Below are 20,167 nucleotides of genomic sequence, written 5' to 3'. Positions count from 1 at the left end.
TAGACAGAAAAAACCACCTATGACAAAGTCTTGAAACAATAGAAAGCTTGGCAATTAGGTAACAGAAAACTCAGTAGGAATATATGCATAAGAATATTTTGCCAGAGGTGGAAGGGCAGAGGAAGACCCTGGAAATGTAAGCAAGGATCAAATTGTGAAATGATTTTGGTCTTGATCCTAAGAATTACAGGAAGACATTAAAGAATTTTTACTGAAGAAAATAATCATGAGTTGTTCATTTTTAATTGAGTAAGGATGGAAAATGGATGGGGAAGGCCTGGATGGTGCTAGGTGAAACAATCAAGTGGCTTTGCAGTAATTCAGATAGAATGCTTATGACCAGATTGTGTTAAGTATAGGATTGGAGCTAAAAGGACATGGGCAACAAGAGGAATAAGATATCAAACTTAGTGATGATTATATGTTGGTTCTAAGGGATAGGAAGTTGTCAAGGATTATGTCTTGGACTCTTTATTGGGCAACAAGATACTAATGAGCATTTATATAGCTAGGAAAATTTCAAAGACTTGTAACTTTAAAGATTCAGCAATGGTGGAAAAGAATTCAGTTTGAAATTCTTTTTTTTTTTTTTTTTTTTTTTTTTTTTTTTTTTGGACAGGCAGAGTGGACAGTGAGAGAGAGAGACAGAGAGAAAGGTCTTCCTTTTGCCGTTGGTTCACCCTCCAATAGCCGCCGCGGCCTGCGCGCAGCAGCCAGCGCACCGCGCTGATCTGATGGCAGGAGCCAGGTACTTATCCTGGTCTCCCATGGCCATCATCCATCCTCCATCCCTGGCCACAGCAGAGAGCTGGCCTGGAAGAGGGGCAACTGGGACAGAATCTGGCGCCCCGACCGGGACTAGAACCCGGTGTGCCAGCATCGCAAGGCGGAGGATTAGCCTAGTGAGCTGCGACACCGGCAGTTTGAAATTCTTAACTTAGACATTGTCTCTCTTGAGATATTTAAGTAGCTATTTAAGAGATTTTTTGGTAGACTTGTTAGAATCTCAAGAGATAGTAAGTATATAATAGGTGTTTATTTATAGGTTACAAGTATAAATTATCCACCTGCTCCAGTTTCCACTTATTGTCTTGATATTTCAAAATGGGTTAACTAAAACTTTTGCTGCACATCAGAGCACCCTACAGAACTTGAAGAATATTGATACCTATTAACTACTAAGTCAGAAGCACTCATTATTTTTCATTTATTTAAATGAATGCTTTTTTTAACTTTTATTTAATGAATATAAATTTCCAAAGTACAGCTTATGGATTACAATGGCTTCCCCCCCCATAACTTCCCTCCCACCCGCAACCCTCCCTTTTCCCGCTCCCTCTCCCCTTCCATTCACATTCAAGATTCATTTTCAATTCTCTTTATATACAGAAGATCAGTTTAGCATATATTAAGTAAAGATTTCAACAGTTGAAGCACTCATTTTTTTAAACCTTTCCTGGTGATTCTAATGGACACCCAGAGCTGAGAACCAATAGTTTTCACCTTTGTAAAATGATCTAATTACACTGGATTCTGTTTGGAAGTATTGGAATGGAATAATCCAATTTGCAGCTCTTTAATGATTGATTATATTTCTTAAGCATTAAAGGCAACTTGGCATTCCTTATTTGGAAAGTAATTGCAGTCTACTTTTTTAAAAATAAATTTACAGTAGTTTAAAAGTAAAAAAAAAAAAAAGAGAGAGAGATAAACCATGGTAGAAATTGTGGAACTAAGAGATATGGAGATGAATGGGATTTCTTTTGGATTTCAGAAAGAATGAGAATAGAAGGCATAGACAAACCTAGAAAGACCATTAATATTTTAGGAGATTGCCAAGAAGGTAGGAAAGAGAGAAAGCCTGGTGAGGCAGGCAAACACACACACACACACACACACGTAAAGATGTGGAAATCCAGTCAGGTGAAGTAGTCTACTAGAGCAAACACTGCTGCAAGAGATATTCTTCAAGTAACCAAGGATGGGCTGATAACAACTTGGTTCAAGGAAGATAAGGACTCAAATATGTTCAAGAAAGTTAGGGACAAATAGGGAGAATATTTTTGTTTTGACTCTATTGCCATTGTTTGAACAGTGAGAGGGTAGTGATAAAATCAAAGTGGGACTCAGATTCCACTGTTTGAAAACTGGTGATGGCAAAGAGAAAGAGCTGGGTAGTCAAGTAGCAGGAAGGGAAGATTAGGATATTTTTGTTTGATTTGTGTAGGCTTAGTTGACAACAATTTCAAAGGACAAGGAGATACTGAGATTAAATGTAGCTGTAGATTCAAAGCCTTTGACCATGGCAAGTTTCTGTGGTTTTGACCATGCAAAACTTTTGTTTCAAATATTTCTTTCTTCAACTTGACTCTGCCTTTTTTTCTAACTCACATAAAAACAGAAAATAAATTGCTCTTGGCCACATAGTGGTTAAGTCTTCCCTAGATGATTTGCACTTATTTTTATAATAGTATTAGTAGGTAGTGAGGGCTAATTTCTTTGCCAGGCATTATACAAAGCAGAAACAATTTTTCCATAATTTATTATTTAATCTTCATAAAAATGAAATCTTTTATTAATGAATTACTAATCCATTTACTTCATCTAGCTCAAACATTGCTGAAAGTCATAGCGATAAGTAAATGCTGGACCAAATTGTAGCCCAGACAGACTGAACCCAAGTCACAAATGACTCTAAACTTGTATGGTAGAATCATGAATCATTAATTTCTAAGTACTGTGATCACATTAAGTTTGATTTTTGTTTAATGGTAGTTTTTGCACTTAGAATGGAAAACAGTTCTTCCTCAAGAAGAACATGACTCTTTTTGTATTGGCAATCTTTTGTAAAGATGGAATCATAATAAAAATGATTAATCTGTTCTATGACTACAGAGATTTTTAGCAGTAAAATATTTTTTAAAAATATTTATTTATTTATTTGAAAGTCAGAGTTACACAGAGAGAAGAGTGGGAGAGAGAAAGAGAGAGAGAGAGAGAGAGAGAGAGAGAGAGAGGTCTTCCTTCTGATGGTTCACTCCCAAGTTGGCTGCAACAGCCAGAGCTGTGCTGATCTGAAGCCAGGAGCCAGGAGCTTCTTCTGGGTCTCCCAGATGGGTGCAGGGGCCCAAAGACCTGGGCCATCTTCTACTACCTTCCCAGGCCATAGCAGAGAACTGGATTGCAAGAGGAGCAGCCGGGTCTTGAACTGGCGGCCATATGAAATGCTGGTGCTTCAGGCCAGGACATTAAACTGCTGCGCCACAGTGCTGGCCCAAAAACATTTGCAAAAATATGGAAACAGCTGCTAAACACATTTTCTTCACTATGTTTGGCCATTTGAAAACAAAGCCAGAAGCCTCTGAACATTCACGAGTGGGAGATATTTCCTCAATTATATTATTAGCTGAGAATTGATGCCTACAAAGTGAGGAAAGTTTCTAAAATGTGAGAGACTAGTCTATGTAGGACATATTGGAATGGCTATAACTGAGAATTTGTAGAACACATGTAACACCTTGTGTGAGCGATTGAGAATGAACTGTGACCTATACTGCTGGGGAAATCAGGAGAGGGTGTTGCTCTTCATCAGGGAGAAATTGGGGTGAACAGGCAGGTTGAATGATGAGGCAGACAGAGACAGAGAATCCAAACTGCTTTACAATAAGCTCAATTTTAAATGCATGTAATAAAGTTACAACAATAATGTTGTAGCTCAGTAATGCAGTCTTAAAATGCAGCAAGCCAATTATACTTTCATTTGAAATTTCATGTCCTTATAATAAGGTTTGTTTTTTTTTTATTTTAGGGCTTTATTGTAAGTAGAGATGAGTTGGTTTTTTATTACCTGCATCTATCTGGCTGTAATAAAAATTGAGAGAAAGAAAGAGGGAGGGAGGGTGGGGGAGAGAGAGAGAGAGAGAGAGAAAGAGAGAGAGAGAGAGAGAGAGAGAGAGAGAGAAACAGAGAATCTGTGCCCACAATATATCCATGTCCTCTGGAAGAACTCAGTAAGTATTTAGGATTATTTCTTGATTTAATCTCTCCTCAAAGATTGCCAATTTTACTGAGGAAAAAAAGAATTTATAAAGTTCATGTATAAGCATACTGTTTCTTGCATCATTTATTCCACATACCATGAATTATTACAATCCTTGTAACTCTTCATTTGTTTATTTTTCTTAAATGTATCCAATAATCCCTAGGTTAAAGTTTGATTGTCTTTTTTTTTTTTTCATATGCATTCCCTTAGTTCTTCTTGAGATAAATACAATTATGGGCTTGAAACAGATCCAAAAGTAGGCTATCAATAACATTCCAGATTAGAGTGCTATCTAGAAACAGAGGCCATTTGGGAGATACAATGTTACCACATGGTCTCTGCATATATTCATTATAAAGACATTTACATCCTTTCTGTCCTGTCTCCATGATGTATTTTAGGAGAAGAAGTTACCAAAACAATGACAATCACATCCCTTTCTCACTTTTATCAACCTGCCATATTAATCTTATTAGAATAATATCCCTCCTCATGTTAACAGGAGATTCTTCTTTCTTACCAGGGAGCCAAATCTAGAAGGAATAACGTTATCAGTCTGTCTAAATTAAAGGGTAATTCTTGTTTCTTTTCTTGTTCCCCATACCTATTAAGAAGACTTTTGATTTTTTTGCATGTTCCCAAGAATGTCCTCTTGGTATTGCTCAATGTCATTTTAGGCAATTCAAAAACTCTCATTTTAATTACCTATGTCCATTATTCATTTCCCACACTTTCCACAGAGGAGTGAAAAGGGACTTCTAAGTGCTTCCATCTTGGCTTCTCCAAAGGACATCTTGTTTAATTAAAAAGGGTATTGTCAAAAAAACACTCCCTAGGTGTTTGAAGGTATGTAGGCTTTGACAATTACCTGTCTGTCATATATTTAATGTAGTGGAAATGGTATAAAAAGAATTATATTTATTTGAGTATAAGGCCAATAGAAAAAATATGGAATTAAATCACACCAGCAGAGGCTTAGATCACAAAGGCAAACTAGTGTTTATGAGTTATTTAAGTAATCCTTTTTAAAATCATTTATAGTGAAATAAATTCACATAGCTCAAGTACAGAATACACAGATATATAAAAATGCATGCTTCCTACCACACCTGTCTGCCATTAATCCAATTGTCAGCCTCCACTTTGAATTTTTAGTTTTTATTATTATTAATAGTTTCTTCTGTATTCTTCCAGAGTTTCTTTATGTAGATACAATAAAATGTGACTATATATTATTCCATCTGTTTTCTACAAAGTAATAGCTTTTATTTCTTTAGATTTGCCCCATATGTGTTATTACTAGTCCCCAAACAAAATACTATCTGTTCTTTCTCTCTTTTTCTTTCTTTTCTTCATTTATAAATGCTTTATTTATATGGTAAAATTTTCAACAAATTCATTCAATCTACAGTTTTTCCATTATCTATTTCCATATTGTCTATTTACATTTTACCTTCCTTTTCTATTGCCACATAACCAATGGCCAGAACTTAGTGGGGGAAAACTTCATTTATCATCTTGTAGTTCTATAGGCAAGAAGCCCAAAATGAGTTAACTGGGTTCTCCTTAAGGTCTTGCAGGTAAAAGTAAAGGACTCTGCTAGCCTGGGCTCCTTTCTGGACTGTGGAATAGAAGTACCTTCTAAGCTCATCTGGTTGTCTAAGCAGAATTTGGTTCTTTTGGGATGTTGGAATGAAGTCTGCTTATTTTCTGTGCTCAGCTCTTAGGACATTCTCCAACTTCAAAGACAACTATAGCACATGGAATCCTCTTGTGCCTTGAGCTGATCCACTCTGTATTTTCCTTTTGCTATCAGATGGACAAATCTCTCTGTTTTGAGAGATCTCATGTGGTTAAGATACGTGCACCCAGGTAATCTTTTGATGAACTCAAAGTTAACTGATTAGTCTCTGAAATACTTTGGGAAAAAAATCATTTGACATGTAATGGAACCAAGTCAGGGCATGTGATCTCATAATTTTCAGTCTCAGGATTATGGCAAGAAATCTTGGAGTCCATTTTAGAAATTTGCCTACTGCAATATTTATTACTTCCTGTCCTGATTCAGGCTGCTGTAAGAGAATACCAGAAGGGGTGATTTAGAGAAAACAGAAACTAAGTTTAGAGTGCCAATAGATTCCAGAGTGTAGTGGGGATTTGCTTCCTGGTTCATAGAGGGCTCCATTATCATTGTGATCTCACATGGCAGAAGAGCTGATGGAAGTCTCTGCAGTCTCTTACAAAGCCAGTCATCTCATTTAGGAGGGATGCATTTTCATGACCTAATTTCAAATTCCCCATCTCCTAATTTTATCACATTGGGTTTTAGGATTTAATCTTGTGACTTTGGCTAAGGGGAATATAAACATTCAATCGATAATATTTCTCCAATATATTAATTGCTTTATTTTCCTTTTATCAATTTTTTACAAAGCTTAATTTTTTTATTTTTTTCTTCTTTATATTACATTTTATGTCTTTTTTTTCTGGAAATACTTTTGTTAGTTCACATGTTTTTTGTTGTACATTTTTTGGAATACATAGGCATGTATGTGCATTGTTTTATGTAAACAAAAAAGTTTATTTATCACTTTACTTGAAAGGCAACCTCCCCACACACCCCCCCCCCAAACACACACACAGAGAGAAAAAGAGAGAGAGAGATAAAAAAAGAGAGAATCCTCCATCTGCTGGTTTATTGCCCAAATTCCCACAACACATTATGCTGGGCTGGCCAAAAGCAGAAGTCTAAAAATGCATCTGGGTTTCTTATGTGGGTTTCAGAGACCCAGGTACCTAAGCCATCACCTACTGCCTCCCAGGGTATGCATTAGCATGGGGCTGAAAGCAGAGATCAGACTTCAAACAGGCAGCCTGATATGAGTTGCAGGATGTGCAAATGGCATCTCAAAGACTGAACCAAATGTTTGTCTCATTCATGCATTTTTTTAAATTTAGTTTCTTGGGACTGATAGTGTGGTACAGCAGGTAAAGCTGCTGTTTGTAACATCCCATATGCACACCCATTAAGCCCTGTCTGTTCCACTTTCAATCCAGCTCCCTGTTAATGTACATGGGGAGGGAACAGAAGATGACCCAAGTGTTTGTGTCCCTGCCACCCACGTGGGAGACCCAAATGAGGATCCAGCCCCCTGGCTTCCAACTTTCCCAGCTCCAGCCATTTCAGACTTTTGGGGAGTGAACCAGCAGATGGAAGATCTCCCTCTCTCTCTGTCTCTGTCTCTCTCTCCCTCTCTGTACTCTGCCTTTAAAAAAATGTAGCAAATCTTTAAACAATAAAATGAAATATACTTTCCTTAACTTCATTTAGAATTTCTTTTTAACTTAAAGTTGTTACAGAGATTTTAATAACCAGAGAAATAGAGACAATAGGATACGTATAGATAGATAGGCAAAAGGGGATATTATGAGGGTAGGCTCACGTGATTATGGAGACTGAGAAGTCTAACAATATGTGTTCCTGAGGCTGGTAGGGTGGGTCAATCCAGCTCCAAACCTGAAAACCTGGGGAGGCATCTGTGAGAGTCATGGTGTACATAGGTCCAAGACAGTGGAGCATTGATGTACAAAGAGGGATCTAAGGGACAGGCTCACTTGGTTAATCCTCCGCCTGCAGCACCTGCATCCCATATGGACACCAGGTTCTAGTCCTGGTTGCTCCTCTTCCAGTCGAGCTCTCTGCTGTGGCCCAGGAGGGCAGTGAGGGAGGGCCCAAGTGCTTGGACTCCTGCACCCACGTGGGAGACCAGGAGGAAGCACCAGGCTCCTAGCTTCGGATCAGCACAGCGCCGGCTGTAGTGGCCATTTGGGGAGTGAACCAACGGAAGGAAGACCTTTCTTGGGCCGGTGCCATGGCTCACTTGGCTAATCCTCTGCCTGCAGCGCCGGCACCCAGGGTTCTAGTCCCGGTTGGGGCCCTGGGTACTGGTCCCGGTTGTTCCTCTTCCAGTCCAGCTCTCTGCTGTGGCCCAGGAGGACAGTGGAGGATGGCCCAAGTGCTTGGGCCCCTGCACCTGCATGGGAGACCGGGAGGAAGCACCCGGCTTCGGATCAGCGCATCACTGGCCATTAGAGGAGTGAACAAATGGAAGGAAGACCTTTCTCTGTCTCTCTCTCACTGTCTATAATTCTCTCTCTGTCTCTCTCTTTCACTAACTCTGCCTGTAAAAAAAGAAAAAAAGAAAGACCTTTCTCTCTGTCTCTCTCTCTCTCTCATCTCTCTCTCTCATTGTCTATAACTCTTCCTGTCAAATTAAAAAAAAAGAGAGGTCTAAAACACCAGGAAAGAAAGAGTGAATTGACCATTTCTTTGCATTTTGTTCTGTTTTGTGGCCTCAGTCCATTGGATACTTTCCAATCACATTGGGGAACAACAGATCTTACTTAGTCCACAGTTTCAAAGGCCAGTCTCTTCCAGAAATACTCACATGCTCAGAAGTAATACTCTACCAGAAATTTCAGTGCACCTTCATTCAGTCGTAATGACAACAAACATTAACCATCACAGGAATATCATTTACATGTACAGAAAGAGCAGCATTTTTTTTTGTTTTTATTGCTCGCATCTCACTAATAATTACTAAGCTGTTCTCTTGTTTTGTATTGTAGTGAAAACAAAATTGTCTGTTTTATTACTGCTGGTAGAAATGCATTAATTACATACTGAGGCAGGAAGACAAAACTTGTGTATAAATAGCACATTTTCTTTTTTTTTTCTTTTTTTTTTTTTTTTGACAGGCAGAGTGGACAGTGAGAGAGAGAGACAGAGAGAAAGGTCTTCCTTTGCCCTTGGTTCACCCTCCAATGGCCGCCGCGGCCGGCGCGCTGCGGCCGGCGCACCGCGCTGATCCGATGGCAGGAGCCAGGAGCCAGGTGCTTTTCCTGGTCTCCCATGGGGTGCAGGGCCCAAGCACCTGGGCCATCCTCCACTGCACTCCCGGGCCACAGCAGAGAGCTGGCCTGGAAGAGGGGCAACCGGGACAGAATCCGGCGCCCCGACCGGGACTAGAACCCGGTATGCCGGCGCCGCTAGGCGGAGGATTAGCCTAGTGAGCCGCGGCGCCGGCCTAAATAGCACATTTTCTTTAAACAGTCATCTGTTGATGGACATATGTGTTTACTCAATATCTTAGGTATTGTGAATTGAGCTGCTATAAATACTGGAGTACAATCATTCTTTCCTATTATGATAACAGTTCTTTTGGATAAATACCCAATGGTATTTATAGTAAATCTACCTTCAGGTCTCTGAGGGATCTCCATACCTTCTTCTATAATGGTTGTACTAGTTTACATTTCCACCAGCAGTGGATTAGGGTATCTTCTCGACATCTTCAGAAGCATTTATTATTTTTTGATTTGGGGATGATAGCCACTCTAAATGGGGTGAGATGAAAACTCACTGTGGTTTTGATTTGCATTTCCCTGATGGCTAGTGATCCTGAGTATGTTTTCATTTGTCTATTTGCCATTTGAATTTCATCCTTTGAAAAATGCTTGCTCATGTCCTTTGCCCATTTCTTAGCTGGATTTTTTTTTTTTTTTTTGCTGAGATTTTTGAGTGCCTTATATATCCTTGATATTAATCCTTTATCAGATGTATAGTTTGCAAATAGTTTCTCTCATTCTGTCAGTTGCCTTTTCACATTGTTGAGCATTTCCTTTCCAGTGTAGAATCTTCTTAGCTTGATGTAACCACATTTGTCTATTTTTGCTTTTATTGCCTGTGCTTCTGAAGTATTTTCTAAGAAAACTTTGCCTATATCAATGTCTTGCAGTTTCCTCAATATTTTCTTCTAGTAATTTGAAGGTACTGGGTCATAAATTTAGATTCTGGATTCACTGTGATTTGATTTTTGTGTAAGGTGTAAGGTAGGGATCTTGATCCAAGCTTCTGCATGTAGAGCTCCCTTTTTCCAACACCATTTGTCTAAAAGCCTGTCCTTCTCAAGGATATTTTTAGTATTTCCATATGAATTTTAGCGTCGTTTGTCCTATATCTGAGAAGAACAGCCTTGGTATACAAATTGGGATCTCACTGGATCTGAATATTGCTTTGGGTAGTATGGTCTTCTGATATACTAATTCTTCCAATCCATGAATATGGAATATTTTTCTATTTCTTTTGTGTCTTCTTCTATTTATTTCCTTAGCATTTTGTAATTTTTTGTAGAGATTTTTCAAGACCTAGATTAAAATTATTCCAAGGTATTTAAAATTTTTCATAGCTATTTGTGAATGAGACTGGTCTTAAATGTTCTTTCTCATCCAATAAATTTTTTTTGGTATAAAAATGCTAATGATTGTTGTGTGATATACACATACTATGGAATACTATCAGTCTTAAAAAAGAATAAGATCCTATCTTTTGCAACAAAATGTATGCAACTGGAGACAATTTTGCTTAGTGAAATAATGCAGTACCCAAAGACAGATATTATATGTTTTTGTGATATGAGGTGGTTAATATAGAATACAAAAAAGTATAAGAATGAAACTAACATGTTATGATTATTTATTTTTTATAATCCTGGAATAGTGGACTTTCTACTTTTTACTTTTTGAGTATTACAGTTAGTGGTGCGTTAAGCTTGAGATTAAGAAATAAATTGGAAGTATGTTACTGTAGAAATTAAAGTGGAAAAGAGAACAAAGGAAGGAAGGAGGAGATTAAGGGAGGGAGCAAAGGAAATATGGTTATTTTATTAGAATTATATCTATAATATACATGAAATTTGTTCTCTTTATATTAGTAAAACCTTTTTTTTTGCTTTCAAACTTTTATTTAATGAATATAAATTTCCAAAGTACAGCTTATGGATTACAATGGCTTCACCCCTCATAAAGTCCCTCCCACACACAACCCTCCCCTTTCCCACTCCCTCTCCCCTTCCATTCACATCAAGATTCATTTTCGTTTCTCTTTATCTACAGAAGATCAGTTTAGCATACATTAAGTAAAGATTTCAACAGTTTAAACCCACACAGAAACATAAAGTGAAAAATACTGTTTGAGTACTAGTTATAGCATTAAATCTCAATGTACAGCACACTAAGGACAAAGATCCTACATGAGGAGTAAGTGCACAGTGACTCCTGTTGTTGACTTAACAAATTGACACTCTTGTTTATGGCCTCAGTAATCACCCTAGGCTCTTGTCATGTGCTGCCAAGGCTATGGAAGCCCCCTGAGTTCACTGACTCTGATAATTTTTAGACAAGGCCATGGTCAAAGTGGAAGTTCTCTCCTCCCTTCAGAGAAAGGTACCTCCTTCTTTGATGACCCATTCTTTCCACTGGGATCTCACTCACGGAGATCTTTCATTTAGGTTTGTTTTTTTTTTTTTTTTTTTTTTTCCCCAGAGTGTCTTGGCTTTCCATGCCTGAAATAGTCTCATGGGCTTTTCAGCCAGATCCGCATGCCTTAAGGGCTGATTCTGAGGCCAGAGTGCTGTTTAGGACATCTGCCATTTTATGGGTCTGCTGTGTGTCTCACTTCCCATGTTGGATCATTCTCTCCCTTTTTGATTCTATCAGCTAGTATTTGCAGACACTATCTTTGTTTATGTGATCCCTTTGGTTCTTATTCCTATCATTATGATCAATTGTGAACAGAAATTGATCACTGGGACTAGTGAGATGGCATTGGTACATGCCACCTTGATGGGATTGAATTGGAATCCCCTGGTATGTTTCTAACTCTACTGTTTGAGGTAAGTCAGTTTGAGCATGTCCCGAATTGCTCGTCTCTGCCCTCTCTTATTCCCACTCTTACATTTAACAGCAATCACTTTTCAGTTAAGTTTCAGCACTTAAGAAGAATTGTGTATTGATTACAGTATTCAACCAAAAGTATTAAGTAGAACAAAGAAAAAATACTAAGAGGGATAACATATTAAGCTGCTCATCAACAGTCAGGGTGAGGGCTGATCAAGTCACCGTTTCTCATAGTGTTCATTTCACTTTAACAGGTTTCCTTTTTGGTGCTCAGTTAGTTGTCACCTATCAAGGAGAACAAGTGGTATTTGTCCCTTTGGGATTGGCTTATTACACTCAGCATAATGTTTTCCAAATTCCTAACAGGGATCACTTTTCAGTTAAAATTTAAACACCTAAGAATGATTGTGTGTTAATTACAGAGTTCAACCAATGGTACTAGAACAAAAAAAATACTAAAATGGATAAAGTATTACATTGTACATCAACCATAAACCTCACTTTCATCAATAAACAAATCAACAAGACAATAAATTCAAGGAAGAAACTGCACAGCTAATCTTTGCTATGGACCAAATAGACTTAATTGATGTCAATAGAACATTTCATCCAACAGCTGAAGAATACACATTTATTTCATCAGTACATAGAGCTTTCTCTAGGATAGACCATATGCTACGCTATAAGGCAAGTCTCAACAAATTCAAAAATTCAAACTTTTACCATGTATCTTTTCTGTCCACAATGGAATGAAGCTGAAAAGTAACAACTTAAGAAACTATAGAAAATATGCAAACACATGGAGACCGAACAACATACCCTTGAATGAACAGTGGGTCGTAGAAGAAACCAAAAGGGAAATCTCAAAATTCCTGGTATTGAATGAAGGTGAAAACACAACATATCAAAACTTAAGGGATACAAAAAAAGCAGTATTAAGAGGGAAGTTGATGGTAATTAGTGCCTACATCTAGAAATTGGAAAGGCATCTAATAAATGATCTAACAATGCATCTCAAGGACCTGGAAGAACAATAACAAATCAAACTTCAACTTATTAGGAGGAAGAAAATAATTAAAATTAGAGAGGAAATAAACAAAATTGAAACAAAAATACAAGAGATCAGTAAAATGAAGAATTTTTTTTCAAAAAATAAACAAAATGGATACACAATTGACCTAAACAACAACAACAACAAGATGAATTGGGGAAGAATACCCAAATAAATAAAATCAGAAATGAAAAAGGAAATGTTAAATGGATACCACAGACATAAAATATCATCAGGGCCAATGCTGTGGCACAGTAGGTTAAGCCTCTGCCTGCGGTACTGCCAACCCATATGGGTGCCAGTTCTAGTCCTGGCTGTTCCTCTTCTGATTCAGCTGTCTGTTTTAGGCTGGGAAGCAGCAGAAGTTGGCTCGAGTACTTGGGCCCTTACACCTATGTGGGGGACCTGTAGGAAACTCCTGGCTCCTGGCTTTGGATCGGCACAACTCTGGCCATTGTAGCCATTTGGGAGTGAACCAGTGGATGAAGACCTTTCTCTCTTTTTCTCTTTTCTCTCTTTTTGTCTACCTTTCAAGTAAATAAATAAAATCTTAAAAAATCAGGAATTACTACAAATTGCTAGGAAACTGAAAAATCTAAAAGAAATGGATAGATTTCCAGGCACATACAATCTACCAAAATTGAGTCATGAAGACATAGAAAGTCTAAATAGATAAATAACCAAAATGGAGATTGAATCAGTAATAAAGACCCTTACAACAAAGAAAAGCCAAAGGCCAGAAGGCTTTCCTGCTGGATTCTACCAAACTTTTAAAGAAGAACTAATTCCAATTCTTCTCAAACTACTCAAAACAATTGAAAGGCAGCAAGTACTCCTAAATTCCTTCTATGAGGCCAGTGTCATCTTAATTCCAAAACAAGAAAAACACAAAAAGAGAGAACTATAGACCATTTTCCCTAATGAGCATGAATGCAAAAATTCTCAACAAAATACTAAATAATCAAATCCAAAACATCACATTAGAAAGATCATTCACACATACCAAACAGGATTTATTCCTGTTATGCAGGGATGGTTCAACATATTTATATACATGTGATCCACCACATTCACAAGCTGAAGAATAGAAAACATGTGATCATCTTCATCAATTCAGAGAGAGCATTTGACAAAATATAACCTTCTTTTATTGTAAAAATACTTAAGAAAATTGGGTATAGAAAGAACCTTCCTTAGCACAATCAAGGCAATATATGACAAACCAATATCATATTGAATATATAGGACAAGCCAGCATCATATTTAGGGGAACAGTTACAAGCATTTCCACTAAGATCCAGAACCAGACAAGGATGCTCACTTTTACCATTTCTTTTCAATATAGTTCTGCAAGTTTTCGCCAAAGCCATTAGGCAAGAAAATGAAATCAAAGGATACAAATTGGAAAGAAGTAAGTCAAATTATCCCTCTTTGCTAATGACATGATCCTATATATAGGGAAATCAAAAAGACTCCACTGAAAGACTACTGGAACTCATAAGGAGTTTGGTAGAGTTGTAGGATATAATATTAAATTCAATAACCTTTGTATACACAGACAATGCCATGTCTGAGAAAGAACTTGTAAGGTCAGTACCATTAACAATAGCTTTGGAAAATTCAAATGCCTAGGAATATATTTTTTAAAAAAGCAACATTCTTCTCAGAACAAGAAAAAATGATACTAAAATCCTGGAGACACAAGACACCCCCTATAGCTAACGCGATATTTTAAACAACAAAAACAAATCCAGACTTAGCTCAATACTAGACTTCAGGATATAATACAGGGAAGTTATAATCAAAACAGCCTGGTACTTGCAGAAAAATAGACACATAGAACAATGGAACAAAATAGAAACCCCAGACATCATTCCTCCTATCTACAACTGACTAATCTTTGACAAACATGCTAAAATCAGTCCCTGGAGAATAGATACTCCTTCAATACATGGTTCTGGCAAAACTCTATCTTCACATACAGGATCATGAAATAAGAGCCCTACCTTACAACTTATACAAAAATCCACTAAATACTAACAATGTTAATATTACACATGTCCACACTCATACACACTATTTTTCTTAAAAATAGGAATATTAATATTATATACTGTGTGAATCAGGAAAAAGGTTACAATGTGAGAAATGAATAGTATATTATTAAATAGAGGCTCTTATTCAGTGAAGATAGCATTTACAACTGCATGTATACCAAATAATATGGAATTTATATATTTTTATATTCTGTGTATAACTTTAACGTAAGAGAGAAAATAAGCAAATTGCCTTTCTGTGCCTTGCTTATTCACTCAGCATGTTGATCTGTTATTCAACCTATTTTTTGCGGATGTCAAGATTTCATTCTTTTTATGACTAATACTCCATAATCTGTATATACCACATTTTCTTTATATAATCATCAGTTGATGGACATGTAGGTTGATTCTGTATCTTTGCCTTTGCAAATTCAGTGACAACCAACATGAGAGCACAGGGTTCTCATATGCTGACTTCATTGCCTTTGGGTATATATGACAAAGGGATATCGCTGGGTCATATGGTAGATTCATTTTTAGGTTTTTGAGAAACAGCCATACTATTTTCCATAATGGTTGTGCTAATTTTTAGTAAAAGGCAAAATAGTTATATAATCTGAAGAGAAACCAGAGTATACCACACTACATTCATTCACATCAACACTGCATTAGATTCCCTTTTCTTCACAACCTTACCGGGACTTTTTTATTTATCAATATATTTCTTGAATATTGGACAGTGACTAATCTAATTAGAGTGAGATGATAGCCTCATCATCAGTTTGATTTACATTTCTCTGATCACTAGTGGTCCTGAGAATTTTACATGTGTTTGTTGAGCATTTATATTTTGTTCTCTGAAAATCGTCACATATCTTTTGCCCATTCTTAAATGGATTGTTCATTTTGCTGTTTTTTTTTCAAATGTATTAAGCTCCTCATATACTCTAGATACAAATCTTTATAAAATTCATAGTATTCAAATATTGTTTTCCTATCCTGTTGGTTGTTTCTTCACTTTGTTAATGACTTCTTTTGCTATGCATAGCTTCTTAATTTGCTAAAATCCTGCTTGTCTTTTATTATTATTATTATTATAACTGCCTGTGCATCTGTGATCTTATCCAAAAGCAATTGTCTATATAAGAATCTGGATAGTTTCTCTATGTTGTCTTTCAATACTTTGATATTTTCAGGTCTTTGTGCATGAGTTAACTCATTGCTAAATTATTTTTATGCCATTTACCTTAATTTTCCACTATAATTTCCAAAATTGTTGTAGTGTTAATTCTTCACTTAAATATATTCGATTCTCATTATCCCTTTACTACAATAGCTCTTGTTCTAAAATATCCTGATTGACTGAATGTGAATTCTAGTAATTGTTTTAAAAAAGATTATGTAAACAATTTTACCTGTGGTATTCCATATCAAAACTTGTTGGTGTCTGTTATTACATTTTTTTGCAATTTTTATATATCTTTGCCTCAATATATGTCAGCACAGTTCATATTTTTTTCAAAGATTAATTTGTTTGAATAACAGAGAGATAAAAAGAGAGGGAGAGAAATGGGGGTGGAGAGAGAGTGAGAGAGACAGAAATATTTTTTATTTTTATTTTTAAAAAAGATTCATTGATTTTATTTGAAAGGCAGAGTTACATAGAGAAAGAGAGAGGGAACGATAGATGGAGAGAGAGAGACAGAGAGATAATTTTCCACCCACTGGTTCACTCCTCCAGTGGCCACCATGATCAGGGCTGGGCCAGTACAAAGCCAGGAGCCAGGAGCTTCTTCCAGGTTTCCCATGTGAGTGCAGGGACCCAAGGTTTGGGCCACCTTTCACTGCTTTCCCAGGCACATTAGCAGGGAACTGGATTGGAAGTGGAGCAGCCAGGACTCCAAACAGCACCCACATGGATTGCCGGCATTGCCACAGCAAGGGCCTCAAGAGAAACGTATTTTCCATATGCTGCTTCACTGCTTCACTCCTGAAATGCCTAAAACACCCAAAACCAGGAGGCAGGGACTCAATCCTAGTCTCCAATGTAAATTTCAGGCACCCAAGTATTTGGGTCTTCTTCAGATACTACCAATGCACATTTAGATGAGTATGGATCAGGAGCACAGAGTAACCTGGACTAGAACACGTGACTCCAATATGAGGTGTAGATTTCCCAGGCCACAGCTTAATCAGCTGTACCACCAACCCCATGAAGTACGTTCTGATGAATAAAAAAGCTACCTTGGGTTTGTAACTCAGAAGTTCCTGCTGTCCTTATTGTCACAGATAGCTGCCTGAAATACAGCTCTACTTTATTATTCTGGATTCTTCCCTGTTTTTAATCCAAATCAATTCCAGGAAGGCTTTTTTTTTACAAACTCAGCTCACTTCAGTTTCCCACTGTTTATTGCAAACAAGCTATATGGCTTGAACTTTCCAGTGAGTCCTAAACCTCCACGTGCAGAATTTTACCAATATATTCTGAGGTCTGCCACCATGAAGACTTTTTGCTGTTTTCTACATTCATTAACACATATTCCCACAAGCCTTTAGCTATTTAGGTGCTTCTGGGAGCTTCTATATGTGTTTTGAAGTCAGATTATATACTTTCTAGGTTCTCTGAAAATGAACTCTACATATTTGTCACTGTTACTTCTGTTTAATTTCCAGGAGGCAATGAGGAAGAATGCTTGCTTATTTACAGTCCTCCCAGAAGTTACAGTCTAGTAAATTTTTCTGTATTTTCATATGTGGAGAGCTAAACCTCTAAGATATGTAGGCTCAGTGTTAACCCTACCATCATATTCCTACTATCCTCAAAGCATCATATGCTATTTCCTCAATAGACTGGCATTTTATAGCCTGGTGTGTTAACCTCCCACCTGCAATGCTAGCATCCCATATGGATGCCAGATGTGTCCTGGCTGCTCCACTTCCCATCCAATTCCCTCCTCATGTGCTTGGGAAACTCAATGAAGATGGCCAAGTGTTGGGAACCCTGCCACTCACATAGGAGACCTGTAAGAATCTCTTGGCTCCTGGCTTCAGCCTGGCCAAGCCCTGGTTTTGCAGTCATTTGCAGAGTGACTCAGTGGAATCAAGATTCTCTCTCTCTCTCCTTCTGTGTGTGTGTGTATGTGTATGTGTGTGTGTGTCTTTCCCTCTCTCTGTAACTCTGCCTTTAAAATTATTAAATAAATCTTTAAATTTCCTCAAACATGAATATAAGAAAAATATTATAACTAAAGAATGATTTTAGTTGAAGCAAAACTAAGACAATCTGAAGAAGGAAATTTCTCATATAAATTTCTTGCAATATCTTGCAGGAAAATATTCTTTTTCCCTTTCCTATTACTTTCTTCTCTCAGCCAACATCAGATTTAAATTATATTTTCATTGCCTCAAATTTCTGGAATTATCAATTGCTCTTCTCTGCTTCCATATTGTCTACTTATTTGTTTTTTCCTTTTTTTTGTTTGGTGGGCTAGATGGCTAATTCAATTCTCAGAATAAAATGCTTACCTTTCTTCAAATCTTCCCGTTTCCTTAGAGGTTTTGGTACAACATTGAAATGTGATTGGCAATATCTATTCTCAGGGACCTGAGTCTCCTTTTGAAATAAACAATGGGTTAGGCAGTCCTCTGAAGTACACAGGCACCACTCCAGGCTATTATTTTGAATAATCTTCTCTGGCACAAGAACATTCATGCAAGATGTTGAATGTCTTAAAATATGCGGTGCTACATGAGTGCCTACAACACCTCAGGGTAAAAATTGAGCCCAGTGTAAGAAGAATGATGGAGCCTTTGTGTTTTTTTCAATGTTCAGGCAGGTGTGTTGGCATTTACACATGCCTATGTGATGTAGCATTCAGAGGGAGATAAAACTTTTTGATGATTATACATTTTTACCGTTCAAAGAATTCATCACCTTGCTAAGATGGTTTGCTTCTAATTGTTATGTTGTTTCCTCCTCTCTCACTTATCTTGTTTTATGGGAGAGATGATTTTTACAAAGCTACATTTGCTTCTGGTTTAATTTTGCAAATATGAAACTGAATCAAAGGGGATTGCAATGTGCTCTCATATTTAAAGGAAAAATAAGCTTTGATGTCTCTGAAAGAAACCAACAAGATTCATTTTGGGGGGAATCCAATGTCAGTGTATTCTAGGACTGCATAATATTCATAACTAGAATTTGTTATTAAGTTGCAGGAAAATATAAAAATTGCTTGCAAAATCTAGTTGAATATGCACATGACACAATGGTAGTATAGAAGTTGACATAGGGAATGGAGGAGAAAGAAGTAAATGTGTGCTAGAGAGAGGTAAGAAACTCCCATACACATGAAACTTTTTTCACTGAAGACCACACATTCAGCAAATTGAATCCTTACTAGTGCAGACATAAATTCAGCAGCACTATCGAGCAGTTACCACATAAATGAATGTTGAAGAGTACATTAAAAAAAGACATAAAAATTCTTAAGGAATTACCCAACTAGTGAAGAATTACAGCAATAATCAAATGACACAGAGCAGAAGTACTGCTTTTAAGGACCAAAGGTGAAAGGATGCTTTATTTGTTCTCAGTGGGTATCAAGAATCCTTCCAGAGGTAAGGTTGAACAGGATGTTTAAAAGATATGGTCCCTATTTACCCTTTAACTCCTGTCTTCAGCCATTTTTCCCCAGATACTTGTCACCTTATTCCTTAAGGATGTATTTCTGTGTCTATCTTAACTGTGGTTAACTTTCTTAATGCTCAGGACTATATTCACACAAGGTATTTCATCTGTCAAGAAATCTAACACTGATCTACCAATAACCTTAACCACAGTCTCTGTGAGTATGAATGATTTATAAACATAATGGACTTAAAACAGTATGTGGCAAATAGGAAGTTCTCAGTAAATTTTACTAATGCTAGTAGTAATCTAGTAGTAATAATAACATTGTGATAAAATAATTTAAGTGGCTGGATCATATTTACTGTTCCAAATATGTAAGAAATATGGAGGGGATGGTAGCAATGCTAGATATAGGCAAATTTTAGGGAAAAAAAGTTAATTTTAAGAGAAATTTATAAAGCATGTGTTAACAAAATAATGCTTCAATAGATTGAATCATAGATTTCATGTAGCAGACTTTAAAGTCCTGATTATATCTCATTATGCTACTATGATTGATATGTATTTTATAAGTTGAAATTACCTTCAACTCTATTTCAGGAGATCATAATATGGATAATACACTGAAGAGATGCTTTCTTTCCAACAATTATAGCAAAGTCATT

Source organism: Oryctolagus cuniculus, chromosome 7, assembly GCF_964237555.1.
Source record: "Oryctolagus cuniculus chromosome 7, mOryCun1.1, whole genome shotgun sequence".
Classification (NCBI taxonomy): domain Eukaryota; kingdom Metazoa; phylum Chordata; class Mammalia; order Lagomorpha; family Leporidae; genus Oryctolagus; species Oryctolagus cuniculus.
Note: the sequence above shows the minus strand (reverse complement) of the source record.